The sequence below is a fragment of the Entelurus aequoreus genome, linkage group LG05, assembly GCF_033978785.1.
Source record: "Entelurus aequoreus isolate RoL-2023_Sb linkage group LG05, RoL_Eaeq_v1.1, whole genome shotgun sequence".
NCBI classification, from domain to species: domain Eukaryota; kingdom Metazoa; phylum Chordata; class Actinopteri; order Syngnathiformes; family Syngnathidae; genus Entelurus; species Entelurus aequoreus.
In genome coordinates, this window is record NC_084735.1 from 60,613,578 (window position 1) to 60,628,577 (window position 15,000).

Below are 15,000 nucleotides of genomic sequence, written 5' to 3' on the forward strand. Positions count from 1 at the left end.
ACTCACCTGTCGCTGACTTCGAGGCCGGTCCCGGCACACCCCGCTTCGCTGTAGGCCCGCAGGCCACGCCCCCCTCCACAGGATGATTTTCATTTATCAATAGATTTGTTTTTATTAGTTTAGGTCAGGTTAGGGTGTAAGGTACTCATTGCTACAATAATCACAGTTCAGCACCCATCGCAAAAATTGTTCATTAAATTATTATAATTATATAAATATTAATAAAATCCCAGCAGGCTATTTCCAACTTTCATACAGGTAGTTATCATAGGCTGTGGCCAAGGCAGGACGGGGAATGGATCCCACAATGCAGAGACAAGATCAGTATGGACTATAAAGTGTGTATCTTACACTGTTAACACTGTATTACACTAAATACAACAGTGCAAGTAGAACACAAAGAAAACTAACTTGCACCACAGGAAAATGTAAGAAAAACAAAGAAGAAGAAACACAAACCAGGAGGGAGCAGGAAAAAGCAGGAGCAAATGTGAGGAATAGCAGCAAACAAATAACTCCACAACTGTCCTGCTGCGGCAGAGGTCAATAAGAAGGGACACTAATGAGGATCACCTGCTGCACCTCCAGCTCAGGGAGTGTCTGCTTCTAAGAAGACAAACAGATGTAAATGAAGGGAATAAATTATACAAAATAGGAGTGCAAAACCTAGAGACACAGGGAGCTAAACCAGTGTCACAGCGGCGCGTGTCAGTACCCCCTTCGTCCCCTAACCAACGGACACTACCTGGCGGACCACCTGGTTTGTTTGGAAACTTGCAGTCGAAATTAGAAAGGAGATAATTATCAGTGATAAGTGACCGAGAAACACAATATCTGTCCTCTGAGCCATGACCCTCCCAATCAATACAGTACTGAAAGGTCTTACCCCATCTCCTGGCATCTAGAATGGTTTTGGCCGTAAAGGTCAGATGACCATTAATAAATTGCAAAAGAGGAAGAGGCCGTCCTTTTTCTTAAAAAAGAAAAAAACGGCTGCCAAAAGAGAGTAAATGTAATCTTCAAGGGTCGTCTGTTCTATTTGGGAAATGTTATCGATCCGTGAGGAGGGAAGCAGCGATCCGGGAACTAAATCAATAGTCAGGGTATCCGCGGGGTCTTAAAAAGTCTTAAATCCAATAATTTTAATTTAAGGCCTTAAAATGTCTAAAATTCTCTTAAAATCTCATAAAAGGTCTTAAATACGATTTTGAAAGGTCTTAAAAATCTATTGATGTTACTTTTATTCAAAACATGCATACATTTCAGTCTCGCTTTGACATGTTTCGATTTTTGAGGACGCTATAACTACACAGTGGAACTGACTGTGCTGCCCGGTCAGAATTTATCAAACACCACCAGCTTTGTGGTGTTTGATAAATGTGTGTGCACGCAGCTGTGTGTTGACAGCTTAGTTAGCATAGCAGCGGAGAAAACTTAACGAAAGCCCACAGCAAAGCCAAATTACTTGCATAAAATGGGTAAGTAAAAGTTCAACGGTTTGTGTCTCTTGAACGATCAATTTAATGCATGGTTGAAGCCGGTGGATGGGAATGTATAAAGTGTTTAGTGACCAGATGTGCAGCCATCGAGGAGGGAAGCGTTTGTAAACATGGCGGTGAAAGTGAATGGAATGATAATGTAAAAGTCAAAAATCTGGGATAAGTCCGTGTACGGTTGTACAGCAAGATGGCAAGAGAGATGAGCTCCTCCTACATCTTTCGCGTTCCGCAGGGCCAACTCATCTTGAAGGCAAGAGTTGAGGCTGGTCAAAAAAATGGCCCGAAAGGTCGTCTCGTTGTATCTGCTCTTTACAGCCAAAATGCAGAAAGAGATAGAATGGTCCGCTAAGGAACACGCCCCATGACTCAATGCCAGCAGACAAATGCCAGCCTCTCGTTCTTTACTGAGTGATCAAAAACACTCTTTAGTTCATCAATAAAAATATTTAAGTTCAAGTGCATTTCTTGCTTGCTCTTGACTGCCATTGCCCATCGAGCAGTGCGACCAGAGAGGAAGCCGAGAATGTGCGCCAACTTGGCGGAGTCAGTGGCATATGTATGAGGCTGCTGAGGCTGCTGATCAAGGAGCATTGGTTAATAAACTATTTGAATAGTCCAAAATCCCCCTCATAATTTGCAAGGTATGGGATGTTGGGTTCTCAGGGAGGGAAGCTGGATGACAGAACGAGAGCGGCCGCTTCGATGTGGGCTGACACAGCGAGGGTAGGAGTGATAATCCGGACAAGCATGTCTCGCACTAGCGTGGTTAAATCATCCTGCGTCTGATCATGCTGATTGAGTTTCTGCCCTTGTGCACTCATAGCTAAATAACTATTTTGCTGCTCTGTTTAATCCATTAAATGGTGGAGTTATTCTGTTCAGCTTTGGCCAAGGCAGGAAGGCGAATGGATCCCAGGGAGCCAGTGTGAACTGAAAAAGTGTATATATTACAATGTTCAGGGTTCCAATGAAAAGCTACGGTGCAAGTAGAACAAGAAAGAAAATTAACTTGCACCACGAAAATATTTAACACAAATAATACGACGAAAAAATTACGAACCAGAGAACTAGCGGGGGACCCGAATGGGCTACTGGAACAGCAGGAGGGAGCTGGATAAAGCAGGAGCAAACGTGAGTCCATGTGACCAGGAATAGCAGCAAACAAATAACTCCACCACCTTCCTGCTGCAGTAGAGGTGACCAAGAAGGGGCGTTGATAAGAATCACCTGCTGCACCTCCAGTAATTCCACCCAGCTCTGCTTGTAGGAAGACAAACCGATTTAAATAAAGGGAACACATGATACAAAATATGGGGCAAAACTCAGAGACACAGGGAGCTAAACCAGTGTCACAACGGAGCGTAAAAAAATACAAACTCAAATCGTCATCAATCAATCAATCAATCAATCAATCAATCAGCTTTATTGTCCATTCTTACATGTACAAGACACATAAGAACTGAAATTACATTTTCGGCACAATCCCGTGTCATACTGATTAAACTACAAATGCACTCGGAGAGAGAAGACTTCCACCAGAGCAGAACTTTCCAATCATGAATCTAAACCAGGGGTGTCAAAAGTATGGCATGGCACACAAACCGTTTTAATAATCCAACCTGCAAATATAAAAATGAGCTGCAATTTTTCATGAAAGAAACTGCTGTTCAAAATAAATCTACTGGATGTCGCAATAGCAATTGCGTTCGGCACGCACACGGTTAAAGGCCTACTGAAATTAAATTTTCTTATTTAAACGGGGATAGCAGGTCCATTCTATGTGTCATACTTGATCATTTTGCGATATTGCCATATTTTTGCTGAAAGGATTTAGTAGAGAACATCGACGATAAAGTTCGCAACTTTTGGTCGCTGATAAAAAAGCCTTGCCTGTACCGGAAGTAGCGTGATGTCACAGGTTGAAGAGCTCCTCACATCTGCACATTGTTTACACGAGCAGCGAGAGCGATTCGGACCGAGAAAGCGAGGATTACCCCATTAATTTGAGCGAGAATGAAAGATTCGTAGATGAAGAAAGTGAGAGTGAAGGATTAGAGTGCAGTGCAGAACGCCAGGGTGTATCTTTTTTCGCTCTGACCGTAACTTAGGTACAAGGGCTCATTGGATTCCACACTTTCTACTTTTTCTATTGTGGATCACGAATTTGTATTTTAAACCACCTTGGATACTATATCCTCTTGAAAATGAGAGTCGAGAACGCAAAATGGACATTCACAGTGACTTTTATCTCCACGACAATACATCGGTGAAGCACTTTAGCTTCGGAGCTAACGTGATAGCATCGTACTTAACTGCGGATAGAAATAGAAGAAACATACCCCTGACTGGAACGATAGACAGAAAATCAACAATACTACTATTACTTCTACTATCAGGAGACACCGAACCAAACCCTGGACCTGTAACCACACGGTTAATGCTGTCCAGCCTGGCGAAGCCTAGCAATGCTGTTGCTAACGACGCCATTGAAGCTAACTTAGCTACGGGACCTCGACAGAGCTATGCTAAAAACATTAGCTCTCCACCTACGCCAGCCCTCATCTGCTCATCACGACCCGTGCTCACCTGCGTTCCAGCGATCGACGGCGTGACAAAGGACTTCACCCGATCATCGGTGCGGTCGGCGGCTAGCGTCGGATAGCGCGTCTGCTATCCAACTCAAAGTCCTCCTGGTTGTGTTGCTGTAGCCAGCCGCTAATACACCGATCCCACCTACAGCTTTCTTCTTTGCTGTCTCCATTGTTCATTAAACAAATTGCAAAAGATTCACCAACACAGATGTCCAGAATACTGTGGAATTTTTCGATGAAAACAGACGCTGTTTGTATTGGGACACAATGGTGTCCGAATACTTCCGTTCAATCCGTGACGTCACGCGCAAACGTCATCATACCGAGACGTTTTCAGCCCGATATTTCCCGGGAAATTTAAAATTGCACTTTATAAGTTAACCCGGCCGTATTGGCATGTGTTGCAATGTTAAGATTTCATCATTGATATATAAACTATCAGATTGCGTGGTCGGTAGTAGTGGGTTTCAGTAGGCCTTTAATAGCTGGGCCGAACAAGTGTGAGGCAAGAGGTACACAGTAAAGCAGGGCTGCGGCTCCACCCCCTCGATATAGAATAGACGATACACGATAAAAATGATAAGCATTTGACGATAGAGCTTTTGATAGTATCGTTATATCCTGATAATGCGTCTTGATGACACATTTTAGCTGTGTCCCACAAATTTGACAGGGACAAGCAAACAAATGCGTCCTTAACGCACCGAAGCATTCTTGCTAGAGGCTAGCAGCGTTCCACAGTGCAAAGCCACTTCTAAGGCTCCATTTTACACTAGACACTAGGGCTGTGAATCTTTGGGTGTCCCACGATTCGATTCAATATCGATTCTTGGGGTCACGATTCGATTCAAAATCAATTTTTCTTCAATTCAACACGATTCTCGATTCAAAAACGATTTTTTCCCGATTCAAAACGATTCTCTATTCATTCAATACATAGGATTTCAGCAGGATCTACCCCAGTCTGCTGTCATGCAAGCAGAGTAGTAAATTTTTGTAAAAATCTTTTATAATTGTAAAGGACAATGTTTTATCAACTGATTGCAATAATGTACATTTGTTTTAACTATTAAATGAACCAAAAATATGACTTATTTTATCTTTGTGAAAATATTGGACACAGTGTGTTGTCAAGCTTATGAGATGCGACATTATTGTTCTTTTTTTTTTTATATACAAATGTCTAATGATAATGTCAATGAGGGATTTTTATTCACTGCTATGTTGAAACTGTAACTAATATTGATACTGTTGTTGATAATATTCATTTTTGTTTCACTACTTTTGGTTTGTTCTGTGTCGTGTTTGTGTCTCCTCTCATTTGCTCTGTTTATTGCAGTTCTGAGTGTTGCTAGGTCGGGTTTGGTTTTGGAATTGGATTGCATTGTTATGGTATTGCTGCGTATTGTTTTGTTGGATTAATAAAAAATAAAAATTAAAAATAGTAAATAAATAAATAAATAAAAAATCGATTTTTTAAAAATGAGAATCGATTCTGAATCGCACAACGTGAGAATCGCGATTCGGATTCAAATCGATTTTTTCCCACACCCTTACTAGACACCAAATCAGTTTTATTAATTTTTTATTTTTTTTTACATAGTTTGGATACATTTTGGCCACTTTAAACGCTCAACGCTCGCTATACATTTGGGCCACATCAGGATCACATTTTATTTGAAAACTAAACAGTCAGCTGGACGAAATCAGATTTTGAAAAAAAAAACGTTTGGCCTGCTGTGTCAACATAATCTAAGTCAGCAATCCTCGCCTCCATGGCGGCAAATAAAAATAGGTTTGACATTTCGTGAGGATTGTGATTGATTCTTCGTCTAAACGGAATTATGTGAGCGTCCCGTTGATCGGCATCCCAGCAAGAGTGTAAATATTACAGTAAGTGTTTTATTATGCTTTATTATGGTTAGTTTTTATGTTTAGCACCTAGCAATGCTGCAGATGCTATAGTGTCACAATGAAACTGCATCCATCACTCAGCTTCTAAAACTTATTGCTCATCCTACGGACGGTATAGCTCGGTTGGTAGAGCGGCCGTGCCAGCAACTTGAGGGTTGCAGGTTCGATCCCCGCTTCCGCCATCCTAGTCACTGCCGTTGTGTCCTTGGGCAAGACACTTTACCCACCTGCTCCCAGTGCCACCCACACCGGTTTAAATGTAACTTAGATATTGGGTTTCACAATGTAAAGCGCTTTGAGTCACTTGAGAAAAAGCGCTATATAAATGTAATTCACTTCACTTCACTTCACTCCTCTTTGTGTTCGGGCTCAAAACTATGTTCAGGCTCAAAACTATAAGGTCATGGATCATAATTTTACCAAAAGTAATCATTGTTGGCTCTCACAAAGTCTGCTTGATTAGCATTGTTGTTGATGGGGAAGGGCTCTGTGGTTCCTAGCACGACGTCACCACTCATGAGACTGGCTTTCTCATTATCTCTCAAAATGGCTCAGCAATCTCTGAGAGATTAATACTATTTTGATCAATTGATCAATACATTTTAATTTTCCTGAGGGAACTCTCCTGAAGGAATCAATAAAGTACTATCTATCTGTCTACTATCTACCATATCTACTTATCGGCAAACTTTGGAAGTGTTTGGTGTTGTAAGTCAGATGTACTGTATATGCTAATATCTTCAATGTAGAGTCAACTTGTTTTTCCACTCACCTGGTGCCCCTGTTTAAGTATTAATTCTGGTTGTGCTTACCGACGACCAGTAGATGGCAGTCACAAATAAGAGATACCAGAGTCCTTTATAAAGAGAGTATGGCCAATCAATCAATCAATCAATGTTTATTTATATAGCCCTAAATCACAAGTGTCTCAAAGGGCTGTGGCCAACAAAACAAAAGGCGCCAAGGCAGCTATCAAGGACATGTGCGGCGATGCATGCAATTGCTGTCGTTTTGACGTCAGTTCTTCTGAAGAAATTAACTAAAATAATATGTCTGTATATAGGTCTAAACTTACTGCAGCACATAAACTTACAATAAAACATGCTTTTCTTTTGTGAAAGTATAATTTTATGGCCGTTTTTGACACACTCTGCTGCTACATTCCTGCAGTGTTTAGTGACCAGCAGGTGCTACCAGCTGCGATTATGACTTCACAGGTTTTGTACTCCAACACTTACCTGACGGCGCTATAAATGTAAAATAATAAATGTTAAAACTAGTGGCCTTGTGGTTAGAGTGTCTGCCCTGAAGATTGGTAGGTCGTGAGCATACCAAAGACTATAAAAATGGGACCCTACCTCCCTGTTTGACACTCAGCATCAAGGGGTTGGAATTGGGGGTTAAATCACCAAAAATTATTCCCGGGCGCGGCCACCCAAAGATGGGTCAAATGCAGAGAATAATTTCGCCACACCAAGTGTGTGTGTGTGACAATCATTAGTACTTTAACTTTTAATTTTTTTAAAAACTAAAAAAAAAAAGTACACTAATTCTTCCAAAATCTTCATTAGCTTTGGACCAAAAATCACAGAGAAATTGTGACTTTTGTGTGAAGTATGTCAACTGTGGTGGCTGCCTCCAATGAATTTGTAATCACTGTATGTATCACTCATGTATTATTGTAACAGATTTTTCTTTTTTGTAACATGGTAAGTAAAAAAGTGTACTCATGGAGTTATTTCCCCATATTTCTGCAAAAAAACTCAGATATTGTAACACTAGCGAACAATAGAACATATGGAGTGAGTCCAAACATATTGTTTTTTATTCATTATTGACATATTTATTGCCACTTTGTTGTATATTTTTTATGAGATTTCCAGTTCATTTTCTCATCTATTATTACACCCAACATTTGGTTTCTTTTACTCATTCAATGTTCGTCTTTCTGTATTTGTGTTTGACTTTCTCTTTTGCTGTTACGGAATATCATTATTTTAGTTTTTACTGAGATTCAAAGATAGTCTGTTTTTGTCAAACGATCTCTTTAATTTGTTCATTTCTTCTGTTATTAATTGTGTTAGCTTCTGTGTGTTACTCTGTTTTTTCCTAAACAAAATGCACACGTGTTACTCTGCTCAAGAGGCTGTAATCGGTGGCTCTTCAGTGTTGATAGAGAACCTTAACATCCAGTGCTTGTGTGCTTTGCGGGTTGTTTAGAAAGCAATGTAAAAGCTTTCCACAATTCTTGTTGGTAAAGCAGCCCCATGATGCACAACATATTTATACATGTCGAAAAACTAATGAGGAAGCGGCGCAAACACATAGCATCAGCTCAAAGTTGGTAGCAGTCATGGCACCTTGTAGTCAGTCACGTGAGTGCCTTTTGATTAATCATTTAGGAGATCGCCAGAAACTGAGTTGGCAATACTCTCTTTACACACGACTCTGAGAGGTATGTGTGTACTGCAACCTGACACCTGTTAAATAAATGACGCTAGGAAGTACCACCAAAACGTTGATGTTTCATTGAGAATATAGAACATTACACACGGCGCTCAAAAATCTGTCAAAATGTTTTAGTAGGACTTTGGCAAGCTACGAAGCCGCACTGCTTGATGGAGCGCGGAAAATGTATATATGTCTTACTTATAACACTTTTTTTGAGCGCGACCGTTTTTCGGCGAAGGAGTGATAATGTGAGTTTTTAGGAAGAAAACTGTCTAGTTCCAAAAATAATAATAATGCATCAACATCAGTGTTATGATGGATTTTTTTTATATTATTAAAGGCTTTAATTACCTCATCCAAAGTAGTCCACATTGCAACTCACTTTTAGAAATGATGCATGTTTTGTGTTTTTCTGATCATAAAAATGTTTTTTTACAAAACGAGCATAAAACATAAAAAAACATTACAAATATACTGTATAGAAACTTTATATATATGGATAGGTCTAAAGTTAGTGAACATTTTAAAGTGTTGAAAGTTAAAAAATGTTTTTTTTTAAATGATAACACTTTTTTGAGCACAACCAGTTTTTGTCGCCTAGGTGGTTTACCGTAGTTTTGAAATAAGTTGACTCTAGGGTTAAAGGTAATGTGGTTAACTAGGTCCCCTACTGTACACATATCGTAAACGTACACATAGCTGCTTGGCTTGATGCTAAATATTAGCGAAGTCCAACCGCCCACGTAGCACAAACTAATACAAGTGAAATGACAGAATTTTGTAACAAATTAATAAAATGTGTGTCTTATCTTTAACAATGTATGTTTCACCTGCTACATGTCTCATCTGTGTTGTTGTTAGTATTTACCAATGATTTTATTAATCTGAAAGCACAGACCAAGAGTGGCAAACATAAATCATGAATTATTTAATACAATATCAGTAAAGCTTTGTATTCTATTCTAATCTAATCCTAGATTATGGCAGGCTACATGTAATATATAAAATCAATTATTTGAGTGGAACAAGAAAAGCCCAATGTGTTTAATGCATATTAATTTTTATTTTATTCCTCTAAATATGTTCTTTGAGTGCAATAATAACCATATGTTTAATGTATCGTAAGCTCTTTTGTTAAAATGACACCATATATGATTTTTTTTTCATGATTCCCTTTATTTTAAAAAGTATTGAGAAGTATTGAAATACATTTTGGTACCGCTACCAAAATGTTGGTATCGGGACAATCTTAGTTCTAACTTATATCTGTCAGCAAAAAAACTACCGTTACAATAAAGATGACAAGGAGAAGACGCTGCCAAGTGGAGCCATGTAAATAAAAAATGGCGGCTATAAGGCAGTCTGTAAAACATAGTCTATGCAACATTTTGACCAAAAACACATCATTACATGTAATGTAAACCACAAGGAAGTGTTTTAAATGTAACTAGATAAAGCAATTTCTGTAGAAATCGCATGTGAATGCTTCAATGCTGAAGCTAAACTGAAATGCTGATAGATTATAGGATGCATGTAGAAATGGTTTTAATGTTAACAAAAAAAAAAGATTGTAGAAATGGTTTGAATGTTGAAATGGTGTGAACTTGGATGAGCTGACGCTGAATTGAAATCCTTGTGGACTGTAGAAATGGTTTGAAGGTTAAAATAGTTTAAAGGTAAAACATGGTTTAAAAGGTGAAGAGCAGAAGTTGTACTGAAATTTAATATGAATCTTGCAATGCTGATCGTTAGGATAGTTAGCATCCTTCCAAGAGGGTACAAAATAACAAAATCCATGAATATTAGCTCTAAATGTATACAATTAGCTAAATTGCTAGCATACAAAGTTAGCATGCTGACAGGGCAATAGCTAGCATAATTCTAAGATGGCACCAAGTAACAAAATCCATGATAACTAGGTTAAAATGTACACAATTAGCTAAAATGCTAGCATAAAACGTCTACATGCTAAGATTAGCATGCTAACAGGTGGAGGGCTAGCACAATTTTAAAAAGCAGCAAGTACCAAAATCCATGATTATTAGGGTAAAATGTACAAAACTAGCTGAAATTCTAGCATAAAACGTTAGCGTGCTAACCCTAACATGCTAACATAAACAGTAAACCTAATAAATAGCAATAAACCAGGCATTCGAGGTTGTAGTTCACACTGCTGACCTTCTTTATGGCAGTTCCGTTGATGATTAGTGGTGCCGGGTCCTGTTTGCCAGCCTTCCTGAAATCGATTATGACTTCACAGGTTTGGTCCACATTGATGTGGAGGTTGTGGGAACTGCACTATGAGTACAGCTGTATCACCTCTCTGTATGCGGACTTGCCCACCACCTTGGTGTCACTGTGATGTCATTAAGTAGGTTGTAGTCAATACAAGGCCGTAGGGCTGAGTCCTGCGCCTGGTTGAGATCGCGGCCGGGGGCAGCGGGGTGGTTTCTGTCTTTGTTGAGGAGGGAGTGGGGGACCCTCAGGTAGGTGCGGCTGGGGCGGTGAGTGGAATGGCTAGATGGAGTTATTGTGACCGGGAAGGCCGCGGTTGTCATTGTGGTTGTGGTGTTGTTTAATGTACTCAGGAGATTGTTGTGCACAGGTTGTAGAAGAAACATTATTGTAGATAAAAACACTGTTTCATGGACCTCAAGTAGAAATTTAATGTGCATATAAAAGCAACACAAGCATTATAAACCAAGTAAAATGGTAGAAATAAAATAACATTAATAAAAAAAATAATTTGAAAATTGGGCAAGATTGCACTTCATGGACATAAGAGATAAAAAAAAATTAAAAACAAATGTAAGAATTTTGCAAGGTGCCACCATATGGCATAAGAAGTAACTGTACTTTTTGTCCATCTAGATAAAAAGGTTAGCCGCCTTCAAAGGTTCGCTAACTGTAAATGTAGCCAGCTTAGTTGCAGCATGTGTGGCTGCCGTCTGAGCTGTATTCGACGATTAAGTGCTCTTCAAGTTACTCATTTTGCAACAAATGAAGTTAGGCAAAGTTATCGATTTAAACAGTGTCAACGATACAGGCTTAAAGTTAAGTAAATAGGACGAGGGAACAAGGTGAATTGGTAGCCCTCACAGACACGTCCTCTTTCCTACATGACACCGGAAGTTCTCACAAGAACAATTGGTTTTTAATGCAATCCAACTCGTAAATAAATGTAAATTAAAGTCAACTTACAATGTAGACAAAGGGAGCCATGACATAATTGCGTCTATTTTGTTGATTCTGACCATTTCACCAAGTAAATAACTATTCAAAAACCGCCAAAAATACTCAATTTACATTTCAGGACCTAAACATTAACCGAGTATTAGCGATATGGATTTTATACGCGCTAACATTAAGGACCTACAATTAGCGGCACACTGATCAGGCACAGGGGCGTCACCAGCTTTTAAGGACGGGGGGGGCTTAGCCCCCAGGAAATGCACAGGATGCGAGCGAACGTAGCGCACGAGCACAAAACGTCACAAACGGCTAACAAAGACTTAGAAATTAATCATTGTAATTTTTATTATTTCAGTGGGTTTATTTTCAATGTGTGTTCAGTACAACAACAAACATGGGTTTGCACAGTGACATTTTGTTTACAGCATCAACAAGAAACAATTACTTGCATTATCCTTCAAGATACACTGAAACACAATGAAAGTCATGGCATTAGCCTCTATGTTATTAATTCACAACATGAGGCTAATGCCACCACTTTCGCTCACAATACAATAATTGTTTGTTCCCAAATATTTTGAAGTTGCACAGATTACATTTTGGGCACATATGTGACTAAAATGGTTATAAATTCAAGCCCTGGAAATATTACTTAATTACTTGAATTAAAGTAATATCTGGATCAAGACTTAGAGTCTGTCTGCTGATCTGAAAAAGAGTCAAAGCTGTCAAAGAGCTGAGGGACCATCTTCAAAGTGCAACGCTGAAACAAATAATGCAAACAATAAAACGTAACTTCCAGGGCTTGAGATTAATGTAGTCCCGTCGTCCTGGGGACGGTAAAAAAAATGCACTGGACGAAATTAAATGCTCCCCGGGACGATGGCTTTTAACCATTTTCTTTCTTTTTCTTTTTATGTATTTATTCATTTTACATTTTATATTAAATGTCTTGGTTTTTCCACCCTCTGAAAATCCTATGAAATGTTTAACAAGCCATACTATAATAATACAACAGCTATTAATGTAACAATACAATAAAACAAATATATTTAATGATGTTTTTTTCATTATTTTAACTGTATATAGATTCTACAAGAAACACAAAACTTAAAAACAAAATTATTTACAATTGCAGACACAAGGTTCTTGTTCTGCAGTGCTGTGTGCTAATGTGCTTCGTACACCTGCAGGACCGCAAGCAAGGTCGCAGAGAAAATGCGGACTGGATTTTGAGTGATGTGGGCATTTTCTATATGAACAAGTGGAATGGATTGGATACCGACGCACTAAAGGGGCTCTCTATCTTACGCTATGAAGTGAGGGGAAACTGAGTGAATAATGACAGGTTATATTATTATTTATTTAAACTCATATTCGGGCCACTTTATAATGAATATGTCGGCATGTATTTGTAAAAAAAAAAAAAAAAAAAATTTTAACACCAAATTATTTAGGGGGCTTAAGAACATTTTAGGGGGGCTTGAGCCCCCCTAAAATAGGCCTAACAACGCCAATGATCAGGCATCTTCTATATGCTGCTGACATGAGCTAGTTGGTGGCTTTCTTGCTTCTGAGCTCGTAAAAGTACATTTGAGATTATAAATCATACTTCTCAGCTTTATAGTAAATTGATGTGGACATAAACTGAGAAGTTAATACACTTTAAAAGCCAATTTAGACTCAGAAATGGAAATGGCGATAAAGACATTCGAAAGACGCTGGTTTGCACCCACCCTTTTTTTTCAACCCTTTGCGAGGACTATGAGTCATTCTTCATCTAAATGGGAATATATCAACATCCTAACACTCAGCATCCTAGTGAGAGCAGACAGTGTACAGTAAGTTAGGTTTTATTATGTTTGTTGGCTCTCATGAAGTCTGCATGTGTTGTAGTCAGTGTTTTTGTTGAAGGAAAAAGTGAATGTTGTGATGCGTCTATGAAATTAAGGTGAAGGTAGATTTATTTATATAGCAAAATTTTAAAACAGACTACTGCCCCAACGTACTTTACAGATTTAAACAGAAAGGTAAACATTTAAGAATGTAATTAATCAAAATCACAAAATATGTATGGAGCATTTATGTAAAATACAGTAAAAATGCATAGAAATAGTGCAAAAAACAGAAAGGTAAAAATCACAATAAGTACAGAACATTATAAAAATAAAAGTGTTAAAAATGGATAAAAAATGTCCATACATAAATCCAGCTCAGCTTGTGTTGAACGCAAGCTCAAATACAGTAAGTTAGTTTTTAAAGAAGATTTAAAAGTATCGAGAGATGTTGCCACTCTGAGATTCAGAGGGAGAGCTTTTCAGAGTTTAGAGCCTGCTACTGCAAAAGCCGTATCTCCTCCTAAGTCTTCAGTCTCGACCTTGGGCATACTAACAAGCACTGAAATCTGAAATCTCTGACCGGGGTATGCAGAATAAGTAGGTCAGATTTATATGGTGGAGCCAGCCCATGTAGAGATTTAAAAGCAAATGATAAAATCTTGAACTGAATTAGAAAAACAAAAGGCAGCCAGTGGAGAGAAACCAGTACAGGGGTGATGTGGTCATGTTTCCTCGTTCCTGTGAGCTGTGCAGCTGCATTTTGGACCAGTTGTAAAGGGCGAGTGGAAAACTGATTAATGCCAATGTACTTTTGTATACAGAGTTACACTAGTCCAAGTGTGATGTTAGTGCATTCACGACTGTTTCTAAGTGGTTTATGGGCAAGTACGATTTGACCTTCTGAAGTCTAAGCTGGAAGAAGGCACAAAAAAACAAAAAAAACAAAATATATATGTATATATATTTGTATATATATATATATATATATATATATATATATATATATATATATATATGTATATATATATATGTATATATATATGTATATATATATATATATATATATATATATATATATATATATATGTATATATATATGTATATATATATATATATATATATATATATATATATATATATATATATATATATATATATATATATATATATATATATATATATATATATATATATATATATATATATATATATGTATGTATATATATATATGTATGTATATATATATATATATGTATATATATATATATATATATAAATATATACATATATATATATATATATATATATATATATATATATATATATATATATATATATATATATATATATATATATATATATATATGTATATTAGGGGCGTGGGAAAAAATCGATTCGAATTCGAATCGCGATTCTCACGTTGTGCGATTCAGAATCGATTCTCATTTTTAAAAAATCGATTTTTTTATTTTTATTTTTTTAAATTGATTTGTTTTTATTTTTTATTTTTTTTAT

General features: G+C 37.6%; 1 protein-coding gene across 4 annotated transcripts in view; it reads left to right on the forward strand.

The window, feature by feature from the left end:
* Positions 1-15,000, forward strand: part of LOC133650831 (peripheral-type benzodiazepine receptor-associated protein 1) — a 207,047-nt gene that overhangs the window by 28,205 nt on the left and 163,842 nt on the right. The window lies entirely within an intron of this gene.